Below are 16,553 nucleotides of genomic sequence, written 5' to 3'. Positions count from 1 at the left end.
TGATGGGTATGCTGTCTACCCTAAGCAAACAATTGTAAAGTGCATTCATGTATTGAAACAACACAATGCATCCCACAAATATGTACAACTAAAAATAAAAAAAAATTAAAATAAATAAACAAATAAAGTGCTCAGAGAGATGCAGAGCCAGATAAACTGAGAATGAAGTCCAGGCACAAATTTTTCTGACAGTTGAGACTCTAAACTGATGCACAAGATAAAGGAGAAGCTCACAGTCTGAAAAGAGGAAAACAAAGAAGGGCATTCTTCCTTGCCAGACATGAGGGACCATCAGAAGATTGTAACTGAGCAGATTAACTTGCTAAGCTCCCCCTAAATTCTGTGCTTTCAGGCTCAGTCACCAACCAATGGCTATCAGCTAGACCTACTTCCCACTCCTCATCTACGTCTGTCTTTCTAATTTCCTCGATTTAGGCCCTTCTCATCTCTCACTGGACTATTGCTGTCCAGGACCATGGGATTCCTGTCCTATATTCTAGACTGGCTACAACTTATTTCCCACACTGCTCCTGGAATGACCTATCTAAATGCAAGTTGGAACATGGAGTCCCCTTTTTCCTAGGACGTCACACACGGGCATCCATGATCTGGATTTTGTCTACTTCTATAATTTCCCTTCTACCACATCTGTTTATTTTCAAGCTTTACTGTAAATATTATCTCTTCCTTGAAATCTATTGCTATGGGACAAATGTGTCCTCCAAAAGTTCATTTATTGGAAACTTGATCTCCACTGTAACAGTGTTAAGAAGGTGGGCATTCCTATTATAATTGAAAGGTGGGACTTTAAGAGATGATGAGATTGTGAGGACTGTGACCCAGTGAATGGATTGATCCATTCATGGAGTAATGGGCATGGTTCTGATGGCTTTAAAAGGAGAGCAAGTGAGCAGGTTACCTCTCTCTTGCTCAGCCCATTCTCACCATCACTGGTGAGAGGGTAACCAGCAAAGAAGGCCCTTACCAGATGTGTTTCCTGGACTTTGGGCTTCCCAGTCTCCTAAACTGTAAGAAATAAGTTTCATTTCTTCATAAGTTACCCAGTTTTAGGTATTCTGTTATAAGCAACAGAAAATGTATAATACACCTATCAAATATTTCATTCCCCCAGATGGAGATGAGTATTCCTACATTTCAGTCTTCCTTCCCTCCTATATCTTCCGCAACACTCCAGAACACTCTATCTTCTGCAGTACTGCAACCACTGATGTTGTGTTGTCCTTGCATATTAACCTTCCTGTCTCCCTCTGCTGGTCTCTCAGTGCAAAGGGCAGAAATTTTTACTCATCTTTGCACTGTCATCCCCAGTGCCAGGTCTGGTGGATGCATTAGACTCACAGGGTAGCAGAAGAGCAAGGATAGAAAGAGAGAAAGGAAGTTAGAGATGAGAGAGACCATGTGCCTTCAAAGAGGAGAAAGTAGCTTCAGATTGATTTCATTCTCCAATTAGGCTCATCTGTATAACAATTCCCATCCTGGATTCTTGAGAATCTCTCTCTCGAGAATCTTCTCTTTATTAACTTCTCTTTTTACCATCTTCTCTCTCTCTTTTTTATTATCATCTCTTTATTAACACCTTACCATGACCTCCTTTTCCTTTTTTAATTTTGAATTACCTTGATTGGGGTTTCTGTTACTTGAGACCAAAGGGACATGCTAGAATTAGGAGCTTTTGAGAGGTGACCATCTAGTCTGAAGACATTCATAATTATTGGTCACTGAACACTTTGTGAGGCAGGATCCTTTATTTGGAAGCCTGATAGATGCTTGAAAACTTTTGAAAGCTGATCATATACCCATTTAAAGAGACATTATTTATTATCTAGAACAAGTGATTTGTTATCCTGCTTGCATGTTGCAATCCCTAGGTGGTAGTTAACCATAGGAGAGGAGCTGGAAGAACAGTGCCTATTTGACCTGGCATGGTTTTTATTACTCTGTTAATGAAAATATTTCAACTTTTAGTGGTCTATAAAAGGCAGATAGGAGACTGAGGTTAAAGGTTAAGAATTTCCAGTTTCAGATACTAAGTTCTTATCTTGCTAGAATGAACTTAGGGATGTAGGAGGTTTCCTACTTCTGCCTGGCTAGATAAGATGATCCCAGAAGCTGAGCTGGAGACATTACTTTTCGCCATGAGGGCTGATGTACATCAGGATCTGGAATTAACACTAAATTTTTTTAGTCAAAGGATGAATTTTTCTGGGGCTTGGCAAAAATTGTGTCCTGTGATAATAGTGTTAGAATTAAGAATATATTTTAAAAGTTTGGAAATAAAGCAGTAATAAAACATTTGCAAACCTCAGAAAATATCTTTAGGAAGCCTAGCAATTAACTTAAGCAGCTAGAATGATCAGGGAAAGATAGGGTAATTTATAAGAAAGCAAATTTATTGCTTGCATTTTCAGAGGCTGGGAAGTGCAAAGTCCAGGAAACACATCTGGTGAGGGCTTTGTTCTTGTTGGTGACTGTATTCAGTGGCTCAGGGTATCACATGGCAGATGGCAGCACAGAGAGCTATCCTCCTCACTGGTTCTCCTTTTAAAGCCCTCAGAACCATGCCCGTGACCACTGTTAACCATCAATGGGCTAATCCGTTTACTAGGGCATGCTCCCCGCAATCTAATCGCCTCTTCAAGGCCCCACCTTTCAATTACCATAATAGGATTTCCCACCCTCTTAATATTGTCACAGTGGGAATTAAATTTCTAAGACCTTAAACTTTGGAGGGACAAAATTCAATCCATAGCTGGGAGACAGGGAGAATAATAGAAAGAAGAGGTGGAAAAGGAAGGAGAGTTGGAGAGATCCAAGACAAATGGACAGTAGCTGCTCCAACACATGAAGAGGTTTCTGTCCTCGTTCCAAGTCACATAAGACTTAGTTGTACTTCATTTCGATGAGCTCATTACATCATTGCAATAAGCATATTTTTTCTTGAACTGGCTTAACTAGATTTCTCATTTTTTGCAACCACACACACAGACACACACACACACACACACACACACACACACACACACAAAGGCTTTGCATTCATTTTCTCAGTGTTTCAAGAAGACCTACTATGTGTAACAAAGGTAGTGCACTCTCCGTAGAGGATAGAAGGAGAAACAAAAAAGGAATTCAATTCCTCCTGGTGTGATTCGATACAACCAAGATAATACTGAAGAGTGTATTTACTCTTTTCTTTCCTTTTTTTAAAAGATGAATTTATAGACAGCCCTTGTTCTCTGGGGATGTATAGAGGAGCAATAAGATGACATAATTCTCAGCCTGGAGACATTTGAGTCCAGCAATGGAGTTTCACAGTCTGGTGAACCCTGGAAGGTTCTGCTTTGGTCTGGAAATATGTCTCCCATTGGATAAATCCATTGAACTTGTGGGTTGTCCGGAGTTGGTCATTTCTGCTATTCGTGCTAGTATTCCATGTACCCTCCTGCCTTATTATTATAGTGTTAGGTTTCCTAGTCATTAATCAAACTTATAAAAGAATCTATTATCAAGCCAGAATTCTTTACTATGAGATTCTGTTTTGTTTGTGAAGAGACCAAACTCCCTTGCAGAGGATCACCTTTAAAAAGGGTATTTGTTATAGACAAGCCAAGTGTATGATTTCTTGGTAAAATTTTAGCTAAAATATAAAATGCAAACGTGTTCTTTTGCCCAAATGAGATAAGCATACTTGAATCCTCTTTCCAGAAATCTAATCAAATGGAGAGTTCTAACCCTGGCCAAATTTTCTAAAACATTCAAAATACTCCATTGACCTGCATCTTTGTATATTGTTAGCAGCTGAAAATACAACATCGTAGTGTGCTGAAGCTAGAGTTACAAAATATGTTGAAATAGTTTTAGTGATCTGGTTATGTTTAAGTAGCTTTACAAAATATTCAGCTCTGCACATACAATATTTATTGACTTCCTACTATGCATTTTGTAGGCACTGTGGTAGATAGTGAGGATTCAGCCCTCAAGGAGATTTTAATCTAAAAGATTAAAAAAACAAAGGTACAGTATGTCAAAACTCTCAGAGTTAATGACCTATAGCATTCCATAAAACTCTAACACTAAAAGGGAACCAAAGCACATGGCCCAATCCTTCACTTACCAACTCTTCACTGTAGGAAAGAGGGAAATGAGTTTCGGATAAAGTTACTCAAGACAGACTTGTCAAGACTAGAACCCAGGGCTTCTGATGTTCATATGAGCATTGCCTATTTGTCAGATAGTGGGTGCATGCTATAGGTCCTTAATTAATATATTGATTTGTTCTGAGGACCCATTTAAAAAAGTTCTTGGCTTTCTTATTTTTTAAAGGAGCCAGGGTATTGCTACAAAGAATACTGTGAGAATCCGATTTCAAAAATGAACAAGCAATGCTATGAAAAATTTACAGTACCAAATTTAGAAGGTATTCTTGTTGTTCCTCATATTTTTGTATTTTAACTTCTAGAAGGAAAGAAGTCATACAAGCTTATCCCCACAACGTGGAACACATGGTTGGTGTTAAGTACCTAACTATTAGATTAACTAATTAATATTAAATGGGGGATAGAGAAGTACAAAGGTGGGATTTCAGGAAGAAGTAACTGAGTATGTTCTTCTGAAAATAAGTTTGCCTAACAGCAAGTGTATATACCTGAATTAAAAATGACTAAAAATAGCACTTCTTATGAAAGCATAAGTCTTATGTATAGTAATCTTGTCAAGCAAAATTCTAAGATTTTCAAGGAGAATGTTAAAACAAATGACAGAAAAATAGGTGGTATGATGCAAAGTTTAATGCAATGTCCTTGCTCTTTGTGCCTTTGGATTTCAGACATATGCAGATTGAACCTCCACCACTGAAACAATATCTTGGTCTCCTCAAAGGTATGATGGGACCTCATCAACCCTTTTTCTGTTTGTGTGTAACTTTCCTATGGCTTACTCTTCAGGCCATGAGCTAGTGCACAAAACCATGACTACTGCAGCAGGTCCAGGAGAAACTCAGAAATGATGGAAATAATTGGCGTCATCACTAGTTCATCATAGTCACAGAATTTCAAAACTTTTTTTTTCTCTTTTAAAAGTGCTGACATGACCTTCAGAGGCACAAGCTTATTTATTCAGATTAGATCAACTAAATATCTCTTTCTGATTAAAAAAAGCCTGCAAGTATACAGAACATTAATATTTGTTTAAAAGCCATGAGTTTATGAAAATAAGCCCTAATTTCTAACAGGTGGCACTGACTGCACAGCACAAAACCTGCCAATTATTTGAAAGAACAATCTGCATTTAGGGGGAAAAAAAATCAGAGAGTTAAAAAAAAAAAAAATCAAGTTCTTGTTAATGGTTAATGCTAGATATTTTCCATTTGTCCTTCTGTATCCACTCTGCTGCTCCAGGCCCCTATTCTGAGCTCCAGGAAGCTGAGCTGTGTGGATGACTTTACCTGGGCGTCCTGCCCTCTGGCTTCCATTGGCTTCAGCCAATGGAAAAAGGAAAAAGGAAGGAGGAGTGAGAGTTCTCAGAATTAATTTCCTATGTTCCCTCTCTTAAAGGGGCACTGCATGCTGGCTTCTCTCCATACAAACCCCTAACTATTCCTTCCCTTTGCCTCTAGAGGCAGGGAAAGTAACAGCTCCCTTTGATGTGAGCCCCAGGGTGCTGCACTATCTCATTTTGGTTTCTCTTCTGGGGCCTTGAACAGATACAGCAACAACACGAGCTAATTAAACTCTATGAGGTCAGGAATTTCTGTGCTTTGCTTAGAGCCTTAGAAGAGTACTTGGCAGAGAGTGCACACTCAATATGTATTTGTTGAAGTAATTGTTACATATATACATTTCTATTAAATTATAATTGTTAAGTAGATTATGGTAATATTTGTGATTTGCCAACATGGAAATTAAAAATAAATTTCTACATTCATACAAAAAATCCCAGTCACATCCATTTTATTATATGTACTTGATTGTTGCTACCAATATATGAATAAGAAAGATATTAGTGAATGGAAATGACACTGGCAGTTCTCAAAAGGAAATACTTGGACAAAAGATGTTCACTACTTAAAGACAGAATTTAACCTTTTATGTAAGAGATAGCTCACGCTTTGTCTTTTGAATCACTCAAAACAAACAGGCTCATTGTACAGTCCCTTACTGAATAAATATTTATCTCGTCCCAACTGGGTGCTTGCGCTGATCTAGGAGCTGGGTGTGTAACGGTATGTTAGCTAGACCCTACCCCTTCCAATCCTATGGGAGTATAATGGCTTAAGGGTGGAGTGGGTGGAGTGCTGGGTGTTATGGGAGCCCACGTAAGAATTCTCTGCTCCGTATCTTAAGACTTCTTAACAAGAGAACTGAGAGATAAGAAGGTGTCAGCCCATATATAAGAAGGTAAGAAGGTGACAGTAGGAAGGGAGGAAGGGTGGGGCGAAGAAGGGTGCTCCAGGTAGAGGAAGCAAGAGCATGCAGCAGGGTCTGGAGAGTGAAAGCACGGTTCACTCAGGCACCTGGAAAGCTCATTATGGCTGAAACACAGCATTTGAAAAAGAGAACATTGAGAAATAAAGATGGAGAAGCAAGAAGTCGGACCATGAAAGGCTTCATACATGGCTTTATGGAGTTAAGAATTCAAGCCAGTCAAGCACTCACAGAATGGAGTGTGAGGAAAATAAGGAAAATAATTATTCTTCCCCTCTTTCCCCAAATATAAATACACGTACACATTTTATTGCTCCCAATCGGGAAGTAGTTAAGAATCTCAAGAGTTATTGCAAAGTTATGATTCCCTAGTTGATATTCACTGCTATTTTTTGACATGCTTAAATAACAGCTATGACGAAACAGCTAACAATTTTTGTGTTTATTATGTTACAGGCACTGTTCTAAGAACCTCATAGGTGTGATGTATGATTTCCTTAACACTCAGGATAACTAGGTAATCCTATGAGGTAATAACTGTTATTTTTTGCAATTTACAGATAAGGAAAAAGAATCACAGGGAATTTAAGTGACTTGCTCAAGGCCACACAGCTAGTACGTGGTTAAAATTTAAAAAAGGGAAGAGATAGTTGTTTTTCCTCACCTATAGAAGAAAGGCTGGTAAAAGACAAGGAAGATCATTGATATTGATGTGAATGACAAGGACTGTGATGATAAGCTTGCTTTATGAGAGGCAGCGGCTTGTGCATGCACCTTTATGCCGTGGCTTAGAGAACAAGTTTAACAAGCGGGCAAATAAAGCCTGTATGTGCTAAAATTGATGCAATCACAAACACAGCAATTAAATTTCTTTTCTAAGGGGGAAATTCAACAGAACTTATTTTTTAAATTCAGGAAACTAAATTTAAAATTTAAATTCAGCCATGGAAACTAAAAAATGAAATTTGAATCCAAACAGGTCAGGAACCAGTAAGTCAAAGCAATGCCTTGTGATTCTATTTTCCTAACTTAAGGATAAAGTTATATTTCATATTACCTCATTGGATTGTTTAAGAATTATGCATCAACTAATCAACTAACCATTTAAAAATAGGTTATACCATAATTCTAAATGAGAAAAGACAAAAAGTTATTTGATTCAAATAATTTCTAGGTCTAGTTTTAAGAGAAGTGTACCATTAATCTTTAAGAAAAAGTCCTTGGTCGCTTGACACCAGCAGAGGGCACCCTAACAAAATAATTTGTGTGCCATATGTAAACTTTTTACAGCCCTCTGTACATTCAAAGGCAAGGAAAGCTCATTGTATCCAGACATGCAGGGTGGAAAAGAGAAAAACCAAAGACAAGATCTGCTCTTTTCAAATCAGATAATGTTTATTTTGGGAGGAAAATGTAGAAAAAAAATTTTCTTTATTATTCTTCATTTTGTGAATACCTAGCTAGCTTGAATCATTATTGTAAGAAAATCCTCTATACACCTGCATAAGAATCCATCTATAAAAAGAAACATGATTACATTGGAAGGCATAAAATAAACTGATCCACACATTGTCAAAAAAATAAAAAAGAACTTTAGAGAAACAAATATTCTTTCTTAATGCTTCAACTGTCAGAGATAACATGTTGCTAGGGATTTTTTTTTTTTTTCTAAACAGTTGGAGAAGAAATTAAACATTAAGTTTGCAATGAAGCTACTTGCCACAATACTCATTTCAAGTTCAGGGCTATTCAGTTTGAATTGTTCCAATTAGCTAATTGGTGTTTGAATGCTCCCCCACCCCCGCTATTTATGTGTTAGGTATTATTTTTAAAGCAAATACAGGATAATATGTGAAGATCACGAATAAATGGGTCTGCAAGGGATGAGTATACTCCTCTTTTGGAGAGAGTCAGTATCACCTGACCTTTTCTTTCTTCTTTCTTTCGCCATCCTTTCTTTTAATTCCAGGTAGATGATTTAAGAAATCAACCAGATTTGCAGTCTGCCTATCATTTTCTTATCTCTGAAAAAGGTAATAACCCAATTTATTAGCATTTTGTACTAAGCCTTCTCACCTGCCTCAGTCTCCTAACAAATAATTCTTATCTTCTATGAAGGTATCAGTTTATAATTAGCTTCGCAAGAAACTGTAATAAATGAATCATACTTTGGTATAAAAACTACACAGGATCCAAGACGAACTTTCTCTCTAAGACTAAAACTCCAGGTCTGAGGTAGCAGTAAATGGCTACATTCAGGACAATCTACATTCCCAGAACACTAGCTTCAGAGAAAGAAGACAGACATGGAAGGTTGAGATGACTGGATTCCAAAGCAGGCACAAAAAGATGTGGTCAACTCTTGGAGACCATAGGAATCCAAAAGAAGAAAGAAGAATAGCAGCTTCTTTCCTGTTTTCTCTGCCTTTCTAGGTCTGTTCTTTTAGGACTAATTCTTGCAGTCTTCAAGGAAAGAACTGAAATTCAACATGTAATATCATCTTAAGACCTTGAATGAAAGAGACTAAACACCCCAATTAGTTATTTCAGAGATGAGATTGTGCCGGGGAGCAATCAGGGTGCTGCTCTTGCTGAGAAGATAAAGTGGCCACTGGAGGCCAAGCCTTCTCCCAGGAATAAAGAAGCACAGTCACCACAGCTTTGGAAAACAAGTAGAGCCAGTGCTTGGAAGGTGCAATGGAAGGTGAATGAAATGAAGCTCAGTGAGTTAGCAACCTGCCTTGAGAAGACTATTCAGTTTGCAATTAATAATGGTTAACATTTACTGAGTGCAGCTTATGACTTATGGAGCCTTCTAAGGATATTATCTTAATTAATTAATTACCTCTGTATAACAATTGTATGATCTTCTTGTTATTGTACACACATTTGAAAGCCGAGGAAACTGCAGCACAGACAGCTTTACCCTGAGTCACCCAGGTGGCCAGGGCCCACTTTTTACCACTAATCCATACCACCTCCATAATAAAATAAATTTTTGTAATTTTCTGGGAACTTTTTGTAAGTACTGAACTTTCTCCTGGGAGAAGTCCATACCCTACACCTAGCATCACTGTCTAAACTAAGTCGGAGAAAGACTGGGATTTTATAAAGCAAAAAGAGAAGGTATTTTTTCCTTCCTTAATTTTGGAGCAGTGGAACTCTCTGGGTTGATGACAAAGCTCAAAACTGCCACGTTTTTTTCAACACCTGGCAATGCAGTTCAGCTGTCCTTACCCAAGAGTACCTGATCTGCACAACAGATCCATCAGTGTCTGCAGAAGGGGAAAGTTCCCACTCCTCAGCAGAGTCATGTCAATGAAAGAATGCTTCAGGAAAACGTGGGAGGCAGAGAGACAGATGTAACAGCAGGGAGAGATTGACTAAAGGAAACTAGTGCTTTAAATAATGCAGGAAGGCTGTTTTGGAATCACAGCAAAGGAGTGATCAGCAAAGGAACACACCGGGATGGTTTCAAGCCAGTGAAGGGGGCCTCGAGGCTTCTTGCTCCACTCAAAGAATCCTGTTGGTGGGGATAAGAGAGAGGTGCTGTCAGTTAGTCTTGACATTCTAAAGTGAGAATCATGACTGCAGACTCCTTGACCAAATGTCAAGTTATCGGTGCCACTTGTGAGTCTATTCTTCTACCAGATGTGACTTAAAGTGCTGGTTCTGCCAACTAACTCCATTGAGAAGGAGCAGTCTCAGGCCTATTTTATTCACCTCTCTTTCCTTCTTGGGATTTTGAGACGGAGATGTTTCCTGGGTCTCCTCCTTAGCTACTGTCTTTTTGCGCTGCCTTTCCATCAGCCAAATTTGTTTTCCCACCTTGCACTAAAGAACTCCAAGAAGGGAAGCTAATAGAACGCATTAAAGGCAGAAGTTGGGTAACTACAGTCATTAGCTTCTCTGAAGCTCCCCTCCTTGCCCCCCCACTTCTGTGTATTATCACCATCAAGGCTAGGCTGATGTTTAGCAAAGAGCACCTGTCAAAACAAAAGAGGAGTTTCACACCTCACAATTTTAAGCCCCAGGTAAGAAACTCAGCCTGGTAGATCCGCAAAGAGCAAGACAAGAAACCCGAAACTCCACGACTTGGAGGAGAGTTAAATGAGTTTCCTCTGGGTACCAACAGGCTTTTGTTTAACATGATGAAATCCTCTTTGTTTCATTACAGACCTCGATGCGAAAACAAACAGTGTGCTCAAGATAAAGGCCTGGAGCACATTCTGTTTCTCTTTCTCTTCTTCTTTTTCTCAGAGAGCTATCACCACCTCTCAGTGGATAGGCTTAAAGGAACTTAGCTGGCTCACAGAAAATTGATGAGCCGAGCAGAGCAGGTGTACAGGAAAGCTGTGGGCTTCAGGGTTAGGGAATGGAAAAAGTGCGAAGCACTTATGTCCACGACCAGATCGAGAGATAAGAGGACTGGCTTCCTTTGCTATCTAATTAATAGTCTTTCTTTTCAAAACACAGTCTTTGATTTCAAGAAGCACCTGAAGAAGATAAGGCTAAGTCCTAGCAAAATTCAACAACAACTGAAAAGCTCATATTGGGGCTGGGGCTGGGGAGCGGGAGGGTAGGAATGCAGACAGAGAGGATGGAGGGCAGGGAGGGAGAAATTACCTTCAAGTCACCAAAACAGCAACAAATTGACCAGTCAGGAGACAGCAGCCAACTGAATTCTATCAGGGATGCAACAAAATTGAAACTAGTGTGCATTTTCAAGGCAATCCTGTCTATATTATTAACTTTCTTATTTTATTGTTGTTAGACAACACTAACTCCTTTTCCTAAACAAAACATGAACATTGTCAGCGTAACAGCCACACAGCTGACAGAAGCTAGGGTCATCCATATACACATTTTAATTACCTCTTTTCAGTCAGGAACATCATTAGAAGTTTATTATTACCAGCCACTATCTTGTGATCTTAATTGGCGTCCTTCACAGATGATACCCTGAATCCAATGCAGAAGCTCTGGCAGCCTCCCAGAGATAGTGACCAGATCAGTGGCACTTCATACTGATACTGTCTTGAGCTGAATAACAATCATCAGTTTAAGTTTTAATGCTAGACATGAGGTGGAAGCTTCTTTTAACACCTGTATGTAGAGATGTTTCTGATTTGGTGGTGTTGACAAACATACATAGAGGCAGTGACTTCTCACACACCTTTGTTAGGGTTATAAAGAAATTACCTGTAGGTAAGTAGGAATATGCCAAGCAGCCAGTTATTCCCTGTGTATCTCTTGAATTCTGGGGGGGGGGGGGGGAAGTACTTATCAAATCCAGATCCTTTGACATTAAAATTAAATCTGCAGCATGGGCCATGGTTATCTGGCTGCTTTATACTCTGAAAGTATAGAAACACCCTTAAATTATGGTTTGCATTCATAACTTGGGCCTGAATCAATAATAGTTATCAACTTACTTTCCAAAGCAATTGTAATCAGGTTGAGGATAATGGCAAATTTTGAGACAAGGAGAGAAAGAGAATGATTATGAAATAAACATACTGTCACATCTCATGATGTATGGGAACAAGAAAGGTCTTTCTGACAATAGAACTAGTATCGTTCTCTTTGCAAAAGGAAAATAAAGAAATTAAAAAATTTTAATCACTGGGGTTCAATTCCTAGAAAATCAGGCTGATAATACCTCTTGGAACAAAGTTATTGGTATACCTTCTTTCACGTCATTGATTCCTGGCCCTGTATTTTTAGACATTTGTAGAAAATAGCCTAAGTCACAAATATTCTAACATTGGATAATTGCCAGAATTCAGTTAAACTTTGAACTCCCCCAAAGAGAAAAAATAATTTTTAAAAGGCTACATATGTCAATGGATTACTTATTCAGGGTACTTAATGACTAGAAAGTTTGTTTATATTTTTATGGTTTAGAAATATATTATTCATATATTTCTGATTTGTGCTTTTAAAAGACAATCATTTCATTCATCATGATCTGCCGATCTAAGGAATACATCTACAAACATCACTACAGAAAGCCTAGTAAATGACTAGACTCATAAGTAAAATTTTCCATTCAGTGAATTGAACCAGTGTAGACAAAATCTTTTGAGTAAACCATCAATCCACTTTGTTTTCTCTTCAGATTTTTGGTTATCAGAGAATTAATACATCTGCTTTCTTTCTGGCAGTTGTTCTACAGCAGCCCTGGTACATAAGTAGCTTTTCCAGGACTCTGTATTTCACTTTTATAGTGAAATTATGTTAAAGAATATAAATGATAAAACCTATTTCAGCTTATGGAATTCCTGGAATGTGAGGTCATGTAACATGTCATGCTTATCTATAATTTCTATGTCATATGTATAGGTTTAAATTTTAAAATGTGTCTTTTAAGACATGACATTGATATATTCCTTCCACAAATACATGTGAGTTCTTGGTGAGAAGGAGCTTGAAATAAAGATAAAAAGTTGGATGAAAAATTCATACCATGGTAATTATTATGAGACAGCTAAATACGGTTGAAACCACACAGTGAAATGGAGACTAAAGAAAATAATTCTCTTCCCTTCACTACCAATCGTAACCTCTTGGCGGCTCCACTTCTGTTATAGAAATGGTCATCTTTAGCTTCCTGAAAATAAATGGTTTCCTTCTCATCTTCATTTTTTGTTTACCTGATAGATTTCTTCTTTTAGAAAGACATGAAAATTAGCTTTATATTTCAACTGCTTCACTGTATTGAAACAAAACAGTAAAAATACAGCTGTTTAAAACATACTGTGAGCAAAAAGGCAACAATTATTTTTAAGAAGACTTATCAAAATCAGAGTGTCAATCACTCTTAGAAGCAGGGTAGAAATTATTTGCACTTCAATATTTATATTTATATTTATTATAAGAAGAAAGTTTTTTTTTTTTTTTTTTGTGGAAAGAAGGTGCAGAAAAGGGCACAATATTAGCTAAATATTGTACCTTAGAACATCAGTCATTTCCTTCTCAATAGTACTGAAAGGGTCTAATTTATAAGTTTTTCCATCTCCCTGTTATGCTGGTTTGTAAGTTCTGACACTGCTACTGGTATGTTAATGAGAAGCTAGCGTTCCATTAAGAGAAAACCATATGCTCTGCTGCCTACTGTGAAAGAGAAAGCATGTAATGTGGCTGTTGCCTTAGTAACACATTAATTCATTTTGTCAGTGTTGGCACAGATCATTTCATTTATAAGAAAACAAGTATAATAGTTTACCACATCTATAATATTTACAGTGTTTCTGTTACAAAACAGTGACAAAATGAGTTTAAAAAATAGAGTTGGTATAATATCATTAAAATATGGAATTTGTGGTAAAATTTTCCTTGTAAAAATGAAAAAAATAAAGATTGGTGTAAAATTTCTTTTCACAATCCTAGTTAAAACATTTTAACACCAAACTGTTTGCTTTTTAGCATATTTGTATTATACTAATAATGTGCGTCTGCTGCAAAAAATTTAGTCCATGAAAAACACAAGCGCATTAACAGTTTTTAATGAATGCTAAACAAAATATTTCATACAACAGTTTTGTTAAATTACAACCATTATAAACCTAATCGTATGCTAGCGTGTTACTCATAACAAGGCTAAACATTTATCTAGTTTTATCTGTTCTTCCAGATGTTTATTAGTATTCTAGCACTCCTAAAATATTTAAATTAAACCACTCCATTTTCTCATGTGAATACATTTTGGGTTTTATTCAGAGAAGATCTAGTCACATGTATATCTAAATAAATATAGCACACTGTATATGCTTTATGCACAAGTGATACTTAATGTGAATTGAGAAAATCCAAAAGCATGATAAAGGAGAGAAGTGATTAGAGGAAAGACAAGTTCCTGTTTATTAAAGTCTGCACCTGCAGCAGGGTATCAGTTCTACCCATCCTTAGGGTATTCCACACCTGTAAACACACATTCTTAACAACAAACACTTTGCATCTGTGATGTTCACCTACATCTTTTAACCAATAAAAAGGGACCTGTGCGTGAGATAGCAAGCAACTATAATTTACGAGTTTATGTAGCAATTCAGGTTTTATATTATTTCAAAGGAAGCATTTATGCATTTACATAAGTTATACAAATGGGCGCAAACCACCACAGAGCTGCCCATCTAAGTAATGAATGGCCAATTATACTTCCAGCTTTAAGAAATACCTTCCTAAAATATCGGTGTTCAATGGGTTCATCCAAAGCTTCATGAACCAAATGTGGTTGTTTTTGTTTTTGCCCCGACTATCATCACAGAAATGCTCCCAAGTTTGATGGGATTCTTTCTAATTAGAACCCAAGACCCTAGAGTACTTTTAAGAGTCTCCTTTACAGACCTGCAATGCGATTACTCTGGGAAACACTTAAGAAAATAAAATTTGTGATTAGCTTTGATGAAAATGACTTTAGTTTTAACTTCATAATATCTCTGCTTTGATATGAGTAAAATACTTTGAATGGCTACATCACCAAAAGAGAAAATATAACCAAACATCAATGTGATTTTTTATGATGGGGAATTAAATGTCTCTGAAATGTAATCATATCACATTGACTCACCCAATAAAAGTAACTTAATGAAGTATTTTATCTAATTCATATGTTTTTGCTTATTAGTTTGTGGTGCTTGAAAAAATAAAGCAGTAAACTTTTCAAGATCCTTCTTTCAACTCAAGCTATTTCTGTAATAAAACTGGTTTGTCAGCAGTTTAATGACACCACATTTATGTTTTAAGTACACTAGATTATGGGTAGCTTTATAATGAGATTCACTGATTAGACTTACAATAAATAATATGATACATATTACTGTGACTTTGGTTCAGTCAAAAAATTATCTTGGAATATAACACCTCAAATTTAAAATTCTTCTGAATTCAGCAGTTTTATTGTTGACCATCCCTTCCCCAAAAGCCTTCAATGTATCCAAACTTTTTAGAATCAATCTCTTTCTTTCTCTATAAAAAAATCACTATAGAAAATAAGGTTATAAACTGGGAAATATACATATATATGCATATCTATACACATTTGTATATATTTTACTATTTATATTATTTTCTCTTGATGAATAAAACCACATATTTTATATCAAACATTGCACTAGTCAATTCTCATTATTTTGTCATGATGATTTCCAAAATCCACATTCAGTATTAAGAGCAAAGAAAACCATTGTTGTACCTACATGACTATGAAAAAAACATGAAACACAAATTCAGAGAAAAAATGATTTGTTATGTTGAGATATGGTTTACCCTGTAACCGAGTTAACTCTCCTTTGGTAGCATCAGTTGTGTTTACTATTTCTATACGGAAATAAGATCAATATAGAATGAAATCCATGAAGGCCACCTGTGCTCAAGGTCAGGCATGTATAAATGGGGGTACTTCAAAAAATTTGTGGAAAAATAGTATTGAAAGAAATACTAGTACTTCCATGAATGTTTTGAAGACCCCTCTTGTGTACATATAGAAATAGAAGTAGCTATTTTGAGCATACTTATTTTAAGAACTATAAAGGAGTAAACATATAAATATGTAGTAAATATATAAAAAATAAACCAACATTAAAATCTATCTTAAATGATATATACCAATAATAAATGCGTTGTAAATACTTGTTGAATAAACGAATGAACAGCATAAATGTAAGAATACTTGCATTTACCCCTCCCCTTTAGTTACATACTCACTAAATTTATGGAACACATAATCTTATTAATGGGGCATTTTGAATACAAGAGCATTGAGTGTAAGCATTTAAAATTGAACAGTAGCTAATCAGGCTTAGCTTTTGGAGTTAATCATTTATGGTCTAATGTTTCAGTCCAGTTTAATTCAAAGCCAACTTGCCAAGTGGTGGGGAAAGGGGAAAAGAATTAAATGACCTTTCGGATTCTTTAGAATTTTAAGATTGGAGCAGTTAAAAATGCCAGTATTGGGAGAACTAAATAATTTTAGCTTCACATTTATGCCTCTTCAATATTTATCTTCACTTTTGTTTAAGGACATATAGTTTAACAAAAAAGTTGGCCAATAGTTTCAAGTGAACTCAAATTAGCCATGTGGTAAAAACTCAGTTTCCACAAGAGATGAAT

Source organism: Cynocephalus volans, chromosome 3 (genome assembly GCF_027409185.1).
Source record: "Cynocephalus volans isolate mCynVol1 chromosome 3, mCynVol1.pri, whole genome shotgun sequence".
Classification (NCBI taxonomy): domain Eukaryota; kingdom Metazoa; phylum Chordata; class Mammalia; order Dermoptera; family Cynocephalidae; genus Cynocephalus; species Cynocephalus volans.
This window is presented reverse-complemented; position numbering follows the sequence as displayed.